A 15,072-nucleotide genomic window follows, 5' to 3' on the forward strand; every position below is an offset into this window, starting at 1 on the left:
GATGTTAACATCGGTTTTTAGAAAACCGATGTTACATAGTTGATGTTAACATCGATTATTTTTAAAAAACCGATGTTGTTATCATTATATATTAAAAATCTGAAATTGCACAACCCGCGCGCTTGAACCCTATCGTTCTTCTTCTTTCTCCTTCTGCTTGAGTTCGTCTTTGTCGCAAACTGGCCTGCGCTTCCGTGACTGCAACCACATTGTGGAGATCGTGTTTGTGGAGTTCGTCTCTGTCGATTGAGGTATGTCCTTTCGTTTTAACATTAGGCGTTCGTCGTTTTAACATTTGCTCACTTTCGCAGGTCGAAGAAAACTAGGAAAGGAAAGAGTCCCGGAAAGGGTACTCCCAGGGCGTTCTTGTTGTTTCTCCTTTTGCCTGAGTTCGTGTTTGTCGCAAAGTGGGCTGCGCTTCCGTGACTGCAACCACATTGTTGAGTTCGTGTTTGTGGAGTTCGTGTCTGCCACTTATCTTTTGAGGTACGTCCTTTCGTTTTAACATTAGACGTTCCTCATTTGAACATTTGCTCACTTTCACAGGTCGAAGAAAACTAGGAAAGGAAAGAGTCCCGGAAAGGGTGGGACTCGATTTTGGAAGTCCATTGTGCCTGGCTTTAAGACTCCCAGGGAAGCCATCGAAGGTATGTCTCTGTTGTATGTTAATGATGAAAATCCATTGTTCAATGGTCTGTCTCTGTTGTGATGTTTCGAAACCCTAGTTAGACTAACTAATATGATTGATATTTGTGTAAGCTGAGACTAGGCAATATGATTATTTTTCCAAACAATATGTTTTGATACCCGTTCATGTTTCTGTGAATTTGGAGATTTAAATTAGACTAAGACGATACTAAGTCATTATAGTTGCTTACAAGTGCTTTGAGACATGCTGGAGGGATTTCAAAATGGGGTCCCATTCTCCTGTCCAGTGTGGTGCCTTGTCTGATAAAGAGTGTAGTGGTTTGAGCTATGATGATGCTTGGAATGCATGTTTTTTGTTTTGGAAAGCAAAGATAATTTATATTAGAATAGATAAAGTACCAGACAGAGCTAATTTAGACTCAGGAATGCATGTTTTTCCTTTCCATTATGATGACCCTTAAGTCAGCCCACCAAGTAAAGAAGTATAGCTTTCTAGGCCCCTGACCCAAACCCCTCCAACCATTGTATTTAGAAACTAGAATCCCGTTCCAAAGTTGGTCTGGTTTTTTTTTTTTTTTGCACAGCAAAAATTAATTATATTAATAATAGTTCAGTACTAGATGTACTGAAAATAGCAAATAGATACAAAGGCAAATCCTGCCAAACCCAACTACTATAGATTTTTTTTTTTGCTCAGCAAATATAATTATATTCATATATAAGAGGCCCATTGAGTTGATGGAGTGGTTCTGCTGAGTACTCACTTGGTACAATGCTGGGTATTTGTCTTGTAGGGTTAAGTCTCCTTCTCTCCATTAATCCTTCCAAAACCTAATCCGGACCCCATCACCCACCTTCCACCTCATATTATTGATGAGACTGTTGCTATGCTGCTGCTGAAAAACAACTCTTAGATCCTTCCACCAAGGGGAGAAGTCTACATTGTTTCTACCATAACATAAAGCATTCCACCCACCATATATATTTGGACATCAAGAGTCTAGCCCAAAGCTGATTCTGGTTATTTGCCAAGTCCCATCCCCATTTACCAATCAAGGCCTCATTAAACTTGGACATATCTTTAATCCCAAGCCCCCCTTTGCTCTTGGGAAGACAAACAGTATCCTAATTGACCCACGGTATCTTGGCTGCCTCAGAACCTCCTTCCCACAAAAAATTCCTCTGAATAGAAACTACCTTATGCACCACTTTTTTAGGGATTCTAAAAAAAGAGAGAAGGTAAATAGGGAGGGCTGTTAAGACAGAATTGATGAGGGTTATCCTGCCACCTTAGGCATATTGCAGAATATTAATCTCCTCCTTTTTTTTTACTACATATATCAAGTATTGATTTTTTGTGTATTTTTAAGATAAACAATTAATTAATTAATTAATTTTTTATAAAATATTAAAAGAACTAGCTAGTATGAGGATATTATAAAAAATAATAATAACATCACTCTTCTTAATTCTCTTTTGTTATTTGCAACACTATTTTCTAAAGTAACAGGGTATTTTCTAGAAAATGTCACATCTCGTTGATACAATAATGTTATTTTGACCATTCAAGGCTTTAATCCAACATCTAGCACCATCACTCTTATTTTTTTTTTGGAAGGCATAAAATATATTATATTATTAAGATAATCAAAGCAGTACAAGGGGTACTGAATTAAAAGAAATACAAACACCATCACTCTTATATAATTGTTGTATTTTTTTTTCTTAGCCTTTCACACTAGACACATTACCTGGTGCTGATAAAGACTGCCACCGGTTTAGTGGAAATGTTTAGGCTCACCTTCATTTAAAGTTTGGCTTGATTTCAATTTTTAATCAGGAAAAGTATAAATAAAAAATCAAAAATAAAAAATCAAACTGTATTTTCAGTCTATATATAGTCTATGTTGAGTGCCAAAGTTTTCACTTGCCACCATCTCTTTCCACCTGTGTCAAGCCACTTCTGTGTTGTCTGATTCATTTTCCTTGCATACAAAGATTTCCCCTGTAGTTGTTAAATTTTCCCATTTTGCATCTCATATATATTATTGGAGCAGCAGGGCTTTTTACTCTCATGTTAGTTGCTTAATTTAGCAACCGATCATGTCTTGAAACCATTCATTTTGATTTTTTTATGGGAGTAATTTTTTTATTAAATATATTTAAGTACAAAAAATATCTTAATGGGAGCAATCATCTCCTTAGAGCTTTATGTGGATCCGTCCATGCAGGTACATGATTCCTATTTGTTGTGAGAGTGAAATGATGGGCAGCAGTAGCAAGTGAGGTGAGTTTATATTTCCTTTTTTTTTGTCTTTATCTTTGTTAGTTTGTTATATATTTTATATTTTATATGTTTGAGTTTTAAACGTGTAAAAAATAGAAATAGAAAGGTCTGCTGATTGCTTATTAAATACAAAGTAGGATATTTTGCTTCTAGAGTTAAATTATCCCCCAGTCACACAATAGATAGGCTTCTTTGCTTCCATTTTGCCCCCATAGATAGTAAATAGATAGGTAAGGCTGCTAAAATTGAATTAATGAGAGTGATTCTGCCCCCCATAGATAGGCCTCTTTGCTTCCATTTTGCAAGTTTGGCTCAAACTTCCTTATAATAGGCCGCCACACAATCCCTTGAGTTGTGGAACTCAAGGATTGCTTCTGCTTATGGATTTCATGGTCAAGGACAAGAAGCAATCAAGGTTTTCAATGAGATGGAACAAGAAAATCTGCCAGAAAGTGAAGTAATATTCTTAAGGTATTTAGCTGGGCATATATGTATTTCTATGGTTTTGTGCAAGGTTGATTGCTATCTGTCTATCTACGTGTTATCAGCTAGTACTATAGTGTATATCGTTGTTTATGGTTCAGATGGCTAACCAAAGAGGAAACAGGTTTTGATGACGTGTCTTGTGGAGGGACATTTGCTGTATGTGAATTTTGGAAGTCTGTATAGCTGTTGATTCTGGTATTCAGTCTATTAAGTGGGAATTTAGTGTAAAAGGTGTTTGTGGGAAAGTATGCATGACAGCAACACCTTAAGGGGAATGGCATACAACTGGTTTTGGTAGTTGTTAAAGCCTGTTAGCTTCATAAGTGGGGAGTGCGGGTTGTCTTTTAGCAGATTTGTTGGATTTTTCTTATGCTACCTTGGTTACCCAGTATTTATGCTTCTTTTGAGTCTAAATACAGTGTAACCTCTGGTGGGTTGTGTAAGGAATTCTTGGAATCTTTCCTTTATTTTGTGTATGGAATCTCTCGGGTCCTTCTTGCAAGCTTTCAGACAAGCCTCATAAGGCTGAGGGGTTGTTTCCTTGGGAGGTTCCAGAACAGATTGGTCCTCTACATTATAGTCCTTAGTTTCCTTTCTTCTAACATAATACTTCATAACATAGTTAATTGGGCCTAGTGTTTGCTGGCCCAACTCCCCCCCTTCCTTTTGAATATTAGAAGGACCTACGGATAAAGGAGTTGGAGTCTCCAAACAATTAGAATGACCCCTTCTACAGGCTAAGCTTTCCTTAAAAGGACCTTTTTTTTTTTTTGCACAACAAATATCAATATATTATATATGAAATTCAGTACTAGGTGTACCGAAAGTACAATGATAAAGACAAGGCAAATACAGTCTGAACCCCACTAGGAGGAATCAATAGACAGACCACAATATAATACAAACCCATCTCTAGGAAAAAGCATCCTTCAAATTGGTTGACCAGAAATTAAAATGCAGTTGGAAACCCTTCTCCACACACTTTAGTCAGGACCAGGTGTGGAATAAGGCATCATCCATGACCTTTTCAGGAATAAAAGGCTGGTTCTTGAAAATCATGCCATTTCTATGATGCCAAATGGATAAGGACAGGGCTATCCACAGAAATTCCCATTTGTTGATTGTACAAGTTTGCTTGTTCCACTGAGAGAATTGCAAAAAGTGATTCTTTGGGTCTATGGAAAGAGGACCCACTCTATTAACCATCTCATTGGCTCCCACCAAAGACTCCTAGTTTTTGAATAGTTGAACATAAGATGATTGACCGATTCTTCTTCATGTTCACATAGAGGGCAGCTGTAAGAAGGCAATGTCACTTGCCTCTTTATGAGATTATCCCTAGTAGGGAGTCTATTCTTGAGAAGTCTCCAAGAAAAAGCACTCACTCTTGGGGGAATTTTCAGTCTCCACATAATCTTGAAGGCATTGTCTCCACTAGCATTATTATGAGCCTCCTGCAGCACTTTGTAGGCAGATTTTGTTGAGAATAGACCATTAGAGTCAGGCTTCCACCAAAGGAAATCCCTGCTGGATTGGTGTATGTGGCCAGAATCAATCTCAGCTAGGAAATCAGCTACCATGTCAATTTCATGATAAAAAAAATCCCTTCTCCATGATAACTTCCATTCCCATCTGTCCTCCACAAAGTCTCCCATAGAATTGATTGAAGAAGTCTGTTGTTTGCTTATTAAGTATAGATGGGGATATTTTCCTTGGAGGTTATAATTGTCCCCCAACCACTTATCCTTCCAAAAACTGATCTTGGAACCACTTCCCACCCTCCACTTTAGGTTATCAAAAAAGCAATTGTTGTGCTGCTGCTAAAAGATAGCCTTCAGGTCCTGCCACCATTGGGAAGTGAAATTCCTCTTTCCACCAGAAATCAGCTCCTTCCACCCACTATATTTAGAAAGTAAAATTCTAGTCCAAGGTTGATTGAGATTATTAGCCAGCTCCCATACACCATCCATGGAGATACCTTGAATAACATTTTTCTTCTTCTATGATTGATCAATCTATGGAAATAGCTAGAGTTTCTATCCCCTTCTTTTAACCACTTAACTCTAGCCTTTTGTCTCAACATAGATTCATATGCATAAGCTGCCTCCCACAATTGGACTTGAAGGGATTTCTTAAGATTCACTTCCACTTGGGATAGAGGTCTGTCATTTAATCCATTCTCCAAAGCATTCAACTCCTTTTTAATATTATTAACTTTTCTAGCATTAGCTTCACCATTTGATAAGCTCCACTGCTTTAAACACTGTTTAAGGAGTTTTATTTTGTGATTCAGAACATATCCTCTCCATCCTTGAGGGTGATAATTGCCTCATTGTTGCCGCGCTAGTTGCTGAAAGCCCTTATCCGTCAACTACCAATCCATAACCTTGAAAGGTTTTGGCCCCCAATCTATGTTCTTTGACTTCAATAGGATGGGGCAGTGATCAGAGTAGTCCCTGTCAAGCATGAACTGAGTAGAATGAGGCCAATGCACCAGCCAATCATCTGATAAGAGGAACCTATCTAGTCTACTCATAGCACTGCCATTAGGTCTACACCAAGTGAATCTTCTCCCAACAGACCTAACATCCTCTAAAGCCATGTCTGAAATCCAAGAATTGAATTCAGAAATACTAGGGTCAACACCCACTGACTGAGCTGAGCTCACTCTCTCATCTTGGTGCCTTATAGAGTTGAAGTCACCTAATACACACCAGAGGCCTGCTTGAGAAGTTGTCTTCAACTGAAGGATCTCATCCCATTGTTGTCTCTTTCTTTGTAAATCGCAGGGGGCATAAACATTGATTATGGAAACCCTCTTATTGTCTTTAATCCACAGCCCTTCCAACAGAATAAAACCTTTCCCCACTACCTTTCTGTCAACTAAAAAAGAATCATTATTCCATATACATAGGAGGCCACCAGCAGCATTAATTGCAGGTGCATACTCCGAAGAAGCATTACAGTCAGCCCATAAATACTAACATAGTCTTCTATCAATGGACTCCATTTTTGTTTCTTGGATGCAAAGAACATCAAGATTGTTGGTCAAGGTCAACTTTCTAATGGCTGACCTTTTGACACCACCACCCAGCCCTCTAGAATTAAAAGATAAAAGGACCTGTTATTTGCTTTTCTCCCTCATAATACCAGCTTTGGCACCAGACAAGACCACCAAGCCTTTTTTCTTCTGATCCATTTCTGCCACCTCGATAACTTCTTCTTTCTGCTCCTCCGTTGCACCCCTTGGGCTCAGACTAGCTTTTTCCATTTGCATGTCTACACAGCTCCCACTGCACCCCTTGTTTACCTACAATCAGATTATGTGGTACCTTTTGTTTATGCCCCCCCTCCCCCCAGTTAGTGGATGGTTGTTGAACAAATCTCAATATAGAATCCAATTAGTAATTGCAGTAAACAAAAGGACAAGAACCCATTTTTCGTTTAGGGATTGTCTTCTAACGAAATGCTTGTCCTTGAATGAATTCAATAAAAACAGAAGCATTTGGGGAAATGACAAAATGCTTGTCCAGGACTAAATTGAACCAAAAACCCAGAGTTCAAGTCAAGTATGATAGGACTATAGGAGTGTATGCCAAATCCAAATCGGGGTTGGGGGGTTTGAAAATTTAACTGCGGTGGAGAGTGATTAGTGGCCATTTTTTTTTCTCAGCAAAAATATAATATATTTATAGACTAGTACCAGTGGTATTGAAAATACATAGGAATAAATGTGAATCCAGCTATTCCAAAATATTGGGAAAGAGCTGGAGACACAAAAATGAGTTACAAGAATCCACCCACACCTGCCCCCCTAATTACAGAATCCTTCCTTCAGATTGAAGGGTAGAGTGAAATCCTTGTCCATTGCTCTGGTCCATGACCATATTAGGAGTAAAGCATCGTCCAGCAGCTTAGAACCGTGAAAAGTTGCATTTTGGAACACCACCTTATTTCTATGTTGCCATATAGTCCAGGTTAAGGCAGTCCACCAACATTTCCATCTTTTAGACTTGACTCCCTCTGCTAGCTCAGTTCCATGTTGTAAGAAATGGTTCCTAGGATTTTGTGGTAAAGCAGTGGTGAGATTGACCCAGGACATTGATTCCCACCATAATGGGAGGGTTTTGCTACAATTGAAGAACAAGTGATCAGCCCCCTCCTCCTTATTTCTGCAAAAAGAACACAACATATCATCTACTTCTATTTGTCTCCTTCAAAGGTTTGTCTTTGTTGGTAATCTATCCCGAATTAGCCTCCAAGTGAACACTGCTGTCTTTGTAAAAATATAAGTATTAGTACACTAGGCTTTTTCTTTTCTTAGCACTAGAATTAAATGTGCAATTACTGATCATATGAACCTCCATATTTAGACATATACCTACATATCATTCCACATTATATATCCTTGGCTTGAGATCCATTTCCTTCCACATTTATGACAACCCATCACTTAACCTTCACACCTCCTACTCAGTTCTATTTCTTACTTCATGCTAGACCTTTGTCCTTGCATACTCTCAAATATTCACTTTTTGATGGTTCTATCCTAAAGAAAACTCAAATTTTCTCATAACATAGTTGTCATGCAAAGAACTACAAGTTAGTGACAATGTAACATTAAATTTATTTATTTTTGGTTAATATATTGATCATATGCTTCTGTTAATTTAATTGAACAGACATTAAGTTACTCAAGGGCTCTCAAAGGGTAATTCATTTAAGTGGCCTTTTTAATCAATGGGTAGAATATAAAACTGTAATCTCTATTCAGTGGAAGAAAGATGGAAGCATTTGCCTTGTTAATTTGGTTGTAGTTGGGGTGAAGTGGCATGATATGGACAAGAAAGAATCATATTGCTTTCTTTTGGTGAAAAAATTATATTGCTATGAACGATGTTGAAGTAATTTTTGGATTTAGGTGATGAGGGAGCATTGATGAAATCTAATTTTTTATGCAGTGAGTACTAAATGATTCATATTTTAAGACTGAACTTTTATATCTAATCACAAATAAAGTTAAATAAAATAAATACTCTTAAGGTCCTTAGGTTCATCTTGCTATTAAATCACCTTGTCTTGTTAGCTACTAATTGCATTTCATATTTTATTAGGCCCATCCCTTGTACTTAGAAAATAGGATTCTGGTCCAAAGCTGGTCTGATTGGTGAACAGTCATTGATGTTTTTGAGTTCACTTAAGTTGATATAAAGCTATAAAATTCTTCCTATTATTATTATGATAAGATTTATTGTGCTTCTGTTGACTTTGAAATTATCCTATGGTGATAGGCATTGTTGAGAAGGCAGAGGTCATTGCTGTTTCGAAATTAATTAAAATTGGTCTTGCGGTCATTGCTGGAAAGTGAATTGTGCTGAATCGTCGAACTCAGGTATTTATATGTTTTATTCGAAAACTACTGTCAAATTGTTTGTATGCATTACTGGTATACTTTTAGAACTGTTTGATATAGGATCAGCAGTTGTTAGTCCTGTACAGCATAAATTGCAATTCCATGAAAGTAGTATTTATTTAAAAATTTGGAAAGTAAATAACAAATAATGAATTTGCAAGCCCAATACCATTGTTTGGTAGATAAATTGCTGTATTTGTTTGACTAACTTATCTAACATCTAATGAGTATCTGTGAATAGTCCTCCCCTAAAGGTATCTTTGAAATGCAGGTTATGTTGTTCACACACAGACACACACAACCACAGACACACACACAGACCCACAGACACACACACACACACACCCACACACCCACGCACATACACATACATAACCGCACACACACACACACACACACAACTACACACACACACACACCAACACAGCGACACACACACACACACACACAATGACACACACATATACACACGGCGACACACACATACACATACATAACCATAGCCACACACACACACACACACAGAATAATCCGCACACACACACATACACAGCGACACACGCACACACACACAACGACACACACACACACACACACAACCACACACACATACACAGACTTAACCACAGACACACACAGAGAATAATCCACACACACACACAGCGACACACACACATACATAACCACACACACACACAGACTGCGACACACACATACACCCACACACACACAGTAGAAAGTTGAAAATACACAAAAAAATTTTGAAGTTATAGCAAAGCACAGGTAAAATCAGTAAATCTGTCTATACCATAGATATTTATAGGGAGGGGAAGAGGACAGCAATCCAATTACAACCTTAAGCTGTGGAAAGAAACATCCATGTCAATTTAATTACATTCCATTTAACTAATGTAGTAAGTAGAAGGATATGATATGTATCCATCTTCAATATTATTACCTTGAAAAGTTTCTTGCACTCCTTGTACTCCTCTTGATTAACTCAATTCTCTTAGCAATGAACTCATCAGCCTTCTTATCCATATCTGGTCCTTCATCACCATCTGTTTTTTAACTTTCTCCACCAATAACAAGTGGACCCTTTCCCCTGTCATTGTTCTGAGCAACAGTTCTTCCTCCTTCAACGTCTTGGTCCTCAGTTTCTGTGTCATCGTTGTCGTCATCATCGTTAGATTCCACAAGAAGGCTTTCTTTCTCAGCTGGCTGTGACACAAGAGGCACGCTTGCATGCCCCATGAACTTGTTACTTCTAAACAATGTGCCTTGCTTGGATTTATTTTCTTCATGACTTTTCTTTCCCACTGGTGTGGTTCTCTCACTTGTGAAGCTTCTCTTCAACTCCTTATTGAAGGAAGGTGCTTCATTGGATGAACCATCGAACCTTGGCTTCATGAACACTGATTTCTAAAACATTGTTGGTGGCGGTGGCGGAGGTGGTGGAGGACAAGACTTGTAGAAGCCCTTCTTCCTCACCGAATCCTCTGCGTTTGAAGACAACATTATAACATAAGTGTTTGAAGACAACATTATAACTTCAGCTTTTCTATTGGAATTGCTTGAAAATCCTTGAGAAATTGTTGACCTATTTAGAGATTGAACATCTGTATCAACAACATCAGCTTCAACTTCTGCATTTCTATTTGAATTGCTTGAAAACCTTTTGAAGGTTGTTGACCTATTTAGATATTGAACATCAACATCAACATGAACAGGTTCAAGTTTTGCTTTTATATTCGAATAGCTTGAAAATCTTTTAGAACTCATTAACATGTACAGAGATTGAACATCAATATCTTCTTCAGATAAGCGAGATTTCAAGCTTTGAATGGGCAAAAGCAAAGGCTGCTCCCCACTTTGGTCATCAAAACTAGAATACTTTTGCAACCGTGGAGCAACAACAACAACCACAGGTTCGTTCCTGTAGTGTTGGCTGCTCCATGTTTGGACTTTTATTTCATCAGACTTAACGGGGCTCTCACCCTCGTCCTCGAAAAAAGAAGAAACCTGAAGGAACCTTGACACAAGAGTTTGTCCAGTGTCAAACCTGAAGGAACCACAGACACACCCACACACACACATATACCCAACTAAAATAACAAAACATAAGCACCCTTCAAACCCAGCATTTTAAATTAGTTTCATAATCAACTACTGATGTCTATATTTGTCTATAATTGAATTTAACCTTTTGTATGTTCTTGTATGTGATCAGTGTAATTTGCTATATAAACAACTGTTGTTGATGCTGAGTGAACCTTAGATTCCCGTTTAAGACTGAATGCAATGACTCTTGCGGACAGTTTGCATTAGTCATTGTATTTAGTCTTGAATTGTCCGTTTGGACAGTTTGGGGAGACTGGTATTTTTATGTTAGATTCATTCGTGAAGGTTATTATTATTTTCATTAATTTGATTAAATTTCGGTTCAATGAATTTCATATTGTTCTCTGAGTGCATACTTGATTATCGGGAAATTCATTTGACCGATGTCATGTCGTGTACTTGGAGACCAATGCGAAATGCTGTCGAAATTTAGTCAAATTTTTGTAAATAATGGTAACCCTGACATTTGAAGCTAACATAAAAGACAGTTTTCCTAAATGGGATAGGGCCACACCTATAAATAAAAAAGTGAGATTTTCATGCATGGAATTGCTTAGATGGATCAAAGTTGGATGAATGAAAGTCGCATGAGCCCAGAATATGAGGATGGCATCGAACAGTTCTTGCAATTTACTTCAGAAAGAGGTCGACCAAATGAAGAAGGAAAATATTATTGTCCTTGCATCAACTGTTTGAATGGAAGAAGACAATTACTCGATGACATACGAGACCATCTATTGTGTGATGGGATTAAGAAGAATTACACGACGTGGATATGGCATGGTGAAGTCACAGACATGCAGAGTGGGTCCCAATCTGAACCGTTTGATGTAGAAATGGGAGATCGGTTAGAGGACATGATTCGTGACCTTGGACAAGAGTCTTTCCAGCAAGCACACGCCCCTATGTATGAAGGATTGCAGAGTGATTCTAAGAAGCCTTTGTATGCAGGGTGCAAGAATTCCTTAACCCTGTTGTCTGTTGTGTTAAGTCTGGTTAATGTGAAGGCCAGGTATGGGTGGAGTGACAAAAGTTTCACCTCACTGCTTGAGGTAGTGCACAATTTGCTTCCAGAGGACAACACGTTGCCTAAAAGTTACTATAAGGCAAAAAAGATATTGTGTCCGATGGGTATGGAGTATCACAAGATTCATGCTTGCCCCAATGATTGCATATTGTACAGGCATGAATTCCAAGAAATGTCCAAATGCTCTATCTGTGGGACTTCACGGTACAAAGTGAAGGATGAAGAAGAAAGCAGTTATGATGAAAACTCGAACAAGGGCCCCCCAGCGAAGGTTTTGTGGTATCTTCCAATCATTCCAAGGTTTAAGTGTCTTTTTTCTAATGAGGATGACGCAAAAGACCTTACATGGCATGCAAATGGAAGGATTTCTGATAGAATGGTCCGTCATCCGGCTGATTGCTCGCAGTGGAAGAAGATTAATGGTTTGTATCCGGATTTCGGGAAAGAGCCAAGAAATCTTAGACTTGGACTAGCCAGTGATGGAATGAATCCATATGGCACCTTAAGCACTCAACACAGTTCATGGCCAGTTCTGCTAGTAATTTACAATTTGCCTCCTTGGTTGTGCATGAAGCGAAAATACATGATGTTGTCTATCATGATATCGGGCCCAAGACAGCCAGGAAATGACATTGATGTTTATCTAAGTCCGTTGGTTGAAGATCTGAGAAAGTTATGGGACGAGGGGGTTGTAGTGTTTGATGTGTTTCGCAAGGAGACCTTTGAAATGCGTGCAATGCTTTTTTGTACCATTAATGACTTTCCATCATATGGGAATCTCAGCGGTTACAGTGTTAAGGGTCATCATGCACGCCCCATCTGTGAAGAAAATACAAGTTACATACAACTTAAACATGGGAGAAAAACTATCTACAGTAGGCATCACCGCTTTCTAACACCCAATCATCCTTACAGACGACTGAAAAAAGCTTTTAATGGAAGTCAAGAGCATGATATTGTGCCGATACCGTTGACTGATGAACAGGTATATCAGCGGGTTCAACACCTGAATACTGTATTTGGGAAGACCAAAAAGAAGGATAAAAGTCAGAGTTGCATATGGAAGAAGAGGTCCATTTTCTTTGATCTTCCGTACTGGTGTGATCTTGACGTTAGACATTGTATTGATGTTATGCATGTGGAGAAAAATGTTTGTGATAGTGTGATTGGGACGCTCCTTAACATTCAAGGCAAGACGAAGGATGGCTTGAATACCCATCAAGATCTAGCTGATATGGGTATACGATCACAGTTGCATCCAAGGTCTGATGGGAAGAAAATTTACTTGCCCCCAGCCTGCCATACTTTGTCCAAGAAGGAGAAGATAAGTTTTTGTCAGTGTCTTTGTCGGGTAAAGGTTCCACAAGGATACTCTTCTAATATTAAGAGCCTTGTGCAGTTGAAGGAGCTTAAGCTTGTAGGGTTAAAGTCTCACGATTGTCACGTGCTCATGCAACAATTGTTAGTCGTGGCTATACGAGACATCTTGCCAAACAAATTCAGGTTAGCGATAACTCGCCTGTGCTTTTTCTTCCATGCTATATGTAGCAAAGTCATTGATCCATTCATGTTTGATGAGTTGGAAAATAAGGCCGCAATTATATTGTGCCAGTTGGAGACGTATTTTCCCCCTGCTTTCTTTGACATCATGATTCACTTGATTGTGCATTTGGTCAGAGAAATCAAAGGTTATGGTCCTGTTTATCTACGGTGGATGTACCCGGTTGAGCGATACATGAAGATCTTAAAAGGGTATACAAAGAATCTATATCGTCCAGAAACATCTATTGTTGAGAGGTACATTGCAGAAGAAGCCATTGAATTTTGTTCAGAATACTTAGAGAAGGATAAACCTATTGGGCTTCCTGAGTCTCGGCATGATGACAGAGTGGGTGGTAAGGGTTCAAGAGGACTTCATGTGATCACTCCAAGTGTAGAAGATTTGTTACAAGCTCACTTGTATGTCTTGAACAACAATAATGAAGTTTTGCCATACATAGTTAAGCATGAAGCTTTAGTCAAACAGAATAATCCGAAAATGTCAAAGAATTGGGTGTTGAAAAAGCATAACAAGACTTTCTGTGATTGGTTTAAAGATACAATCTTTGTAGATGAGAATGCTTCAGAAACATTAGGAAAGCTAGCATATGGGCCTAAAAGAAATGTTATAACCTGGCAAGGATACGACATAAACAGGTATTCATTTTACACAAAAGCACAAGATGACAAAAGTACAATGCAGAACAGCGGGGTCACCCTAAGGGCTGAATCTCAACACTTTGCAAGTGTCAATGACGTCAATCCCTGTGTAGCTTCCATCCCTTACTTTGGGTTCATTGATGAAATTTGGGAGCTTAATTATGTGAAATTTACAATATGTCTTTTCAAATGTAAATGGGTTGACAGCAACACCGGTGTGCGCACTGATGATATAGGATTTACGTTGGTAGACCTAAAGAAACTTGGTTACCACAATGACCCTTTCATCATGGCAAAACAAGCTAGACAAGTATTTTACGTGCAAGACCCTTGTGATGAAAGGTGGTGCGTGGTTCTGCAGGGCAAAACAATTGGTGTTAATGTAGAAGATGATGATTCATACATGGACACCTATGTTAGTCCTTTTACCACTCAAATCACTCCTAACGTTGTCAGAGAAGAAGAAGCTGACGACGTTCATGCTAATCGAAATGATCATGATGAAGGAGAATTGATTAACATCGTCTAATGTAATTTTGTACAGAGACAGAGGTCACCAAAGCAATTAAGTGACAGCTACATTTTTCTCTGATTGAGGCATCGGTATTTTCTTTTAGATGGTATCCTTAGGACTTCATACAACTCATGTTTGTCGCCAGTTTCATCATCCACCACCCTTTTCTTCTCTGTCTTCTCACGTTTATTGTTGTTAAACCCATATTTATGCTTTCTTCCCTTCATGTCTTGTTTTATCACAACTTTAGCCGAATCTCCTATCTTCAGCACAGTTGAATCTCCTGTCTTATTCTCCAATGACACACTTTGATGGCCTATATCTCTTTTCTTCGTATATTCTAGTGCTTCAGCTTCAGAATGCATAAAGCAATCTGA

At 38.5% G+C, this 15,072-nt stretch overlaps 1 long non-coding RNA gene across 2 annotated transcripts in view; it reads left to right on the top strand.

Moving 5' to 3' along the window:
- Positions 1-52: 52 nt before the first annotated feature.
- Positions 53-15,072, top strand: part of LOC106797081 (uncharacterized) — a 16,000-nt gene continuing 980 nt past the window's right edge. The window contains exons 1-5 of one of the 2 annotated variants that reach the window (XR_005889773.1): positions 53-251; positions 312-486; positions 547-647; positions 2,880-2,935; positions 8,713-8,813. This is a non-coding gene — a long non-coding RNA (uncharacterized lncRNA). Of the gene's footprint in view, positions 487-546; positions 648-2,879; positions 2,936-8,712; positions 8,814-15,072 lie in introns of both variants that reach the window. The other variant, XR_001386107.3, reaches the window with a different exon arrangement.

Source organism: Glycine max, chromosome 18 (genome assembly GCF_000004515.6).
Source record: "Glycine max cultivar Williams 82 chromosome 18, Glycine_max_v4.0, whole genome shotgun sequence".
NCBI classification, from domain to species: Eukaryota; Viridiplantae; Streptophyta; class Magnoliopsida; order Fabales; family Fabaceae; genus Glycine; species Glycine max.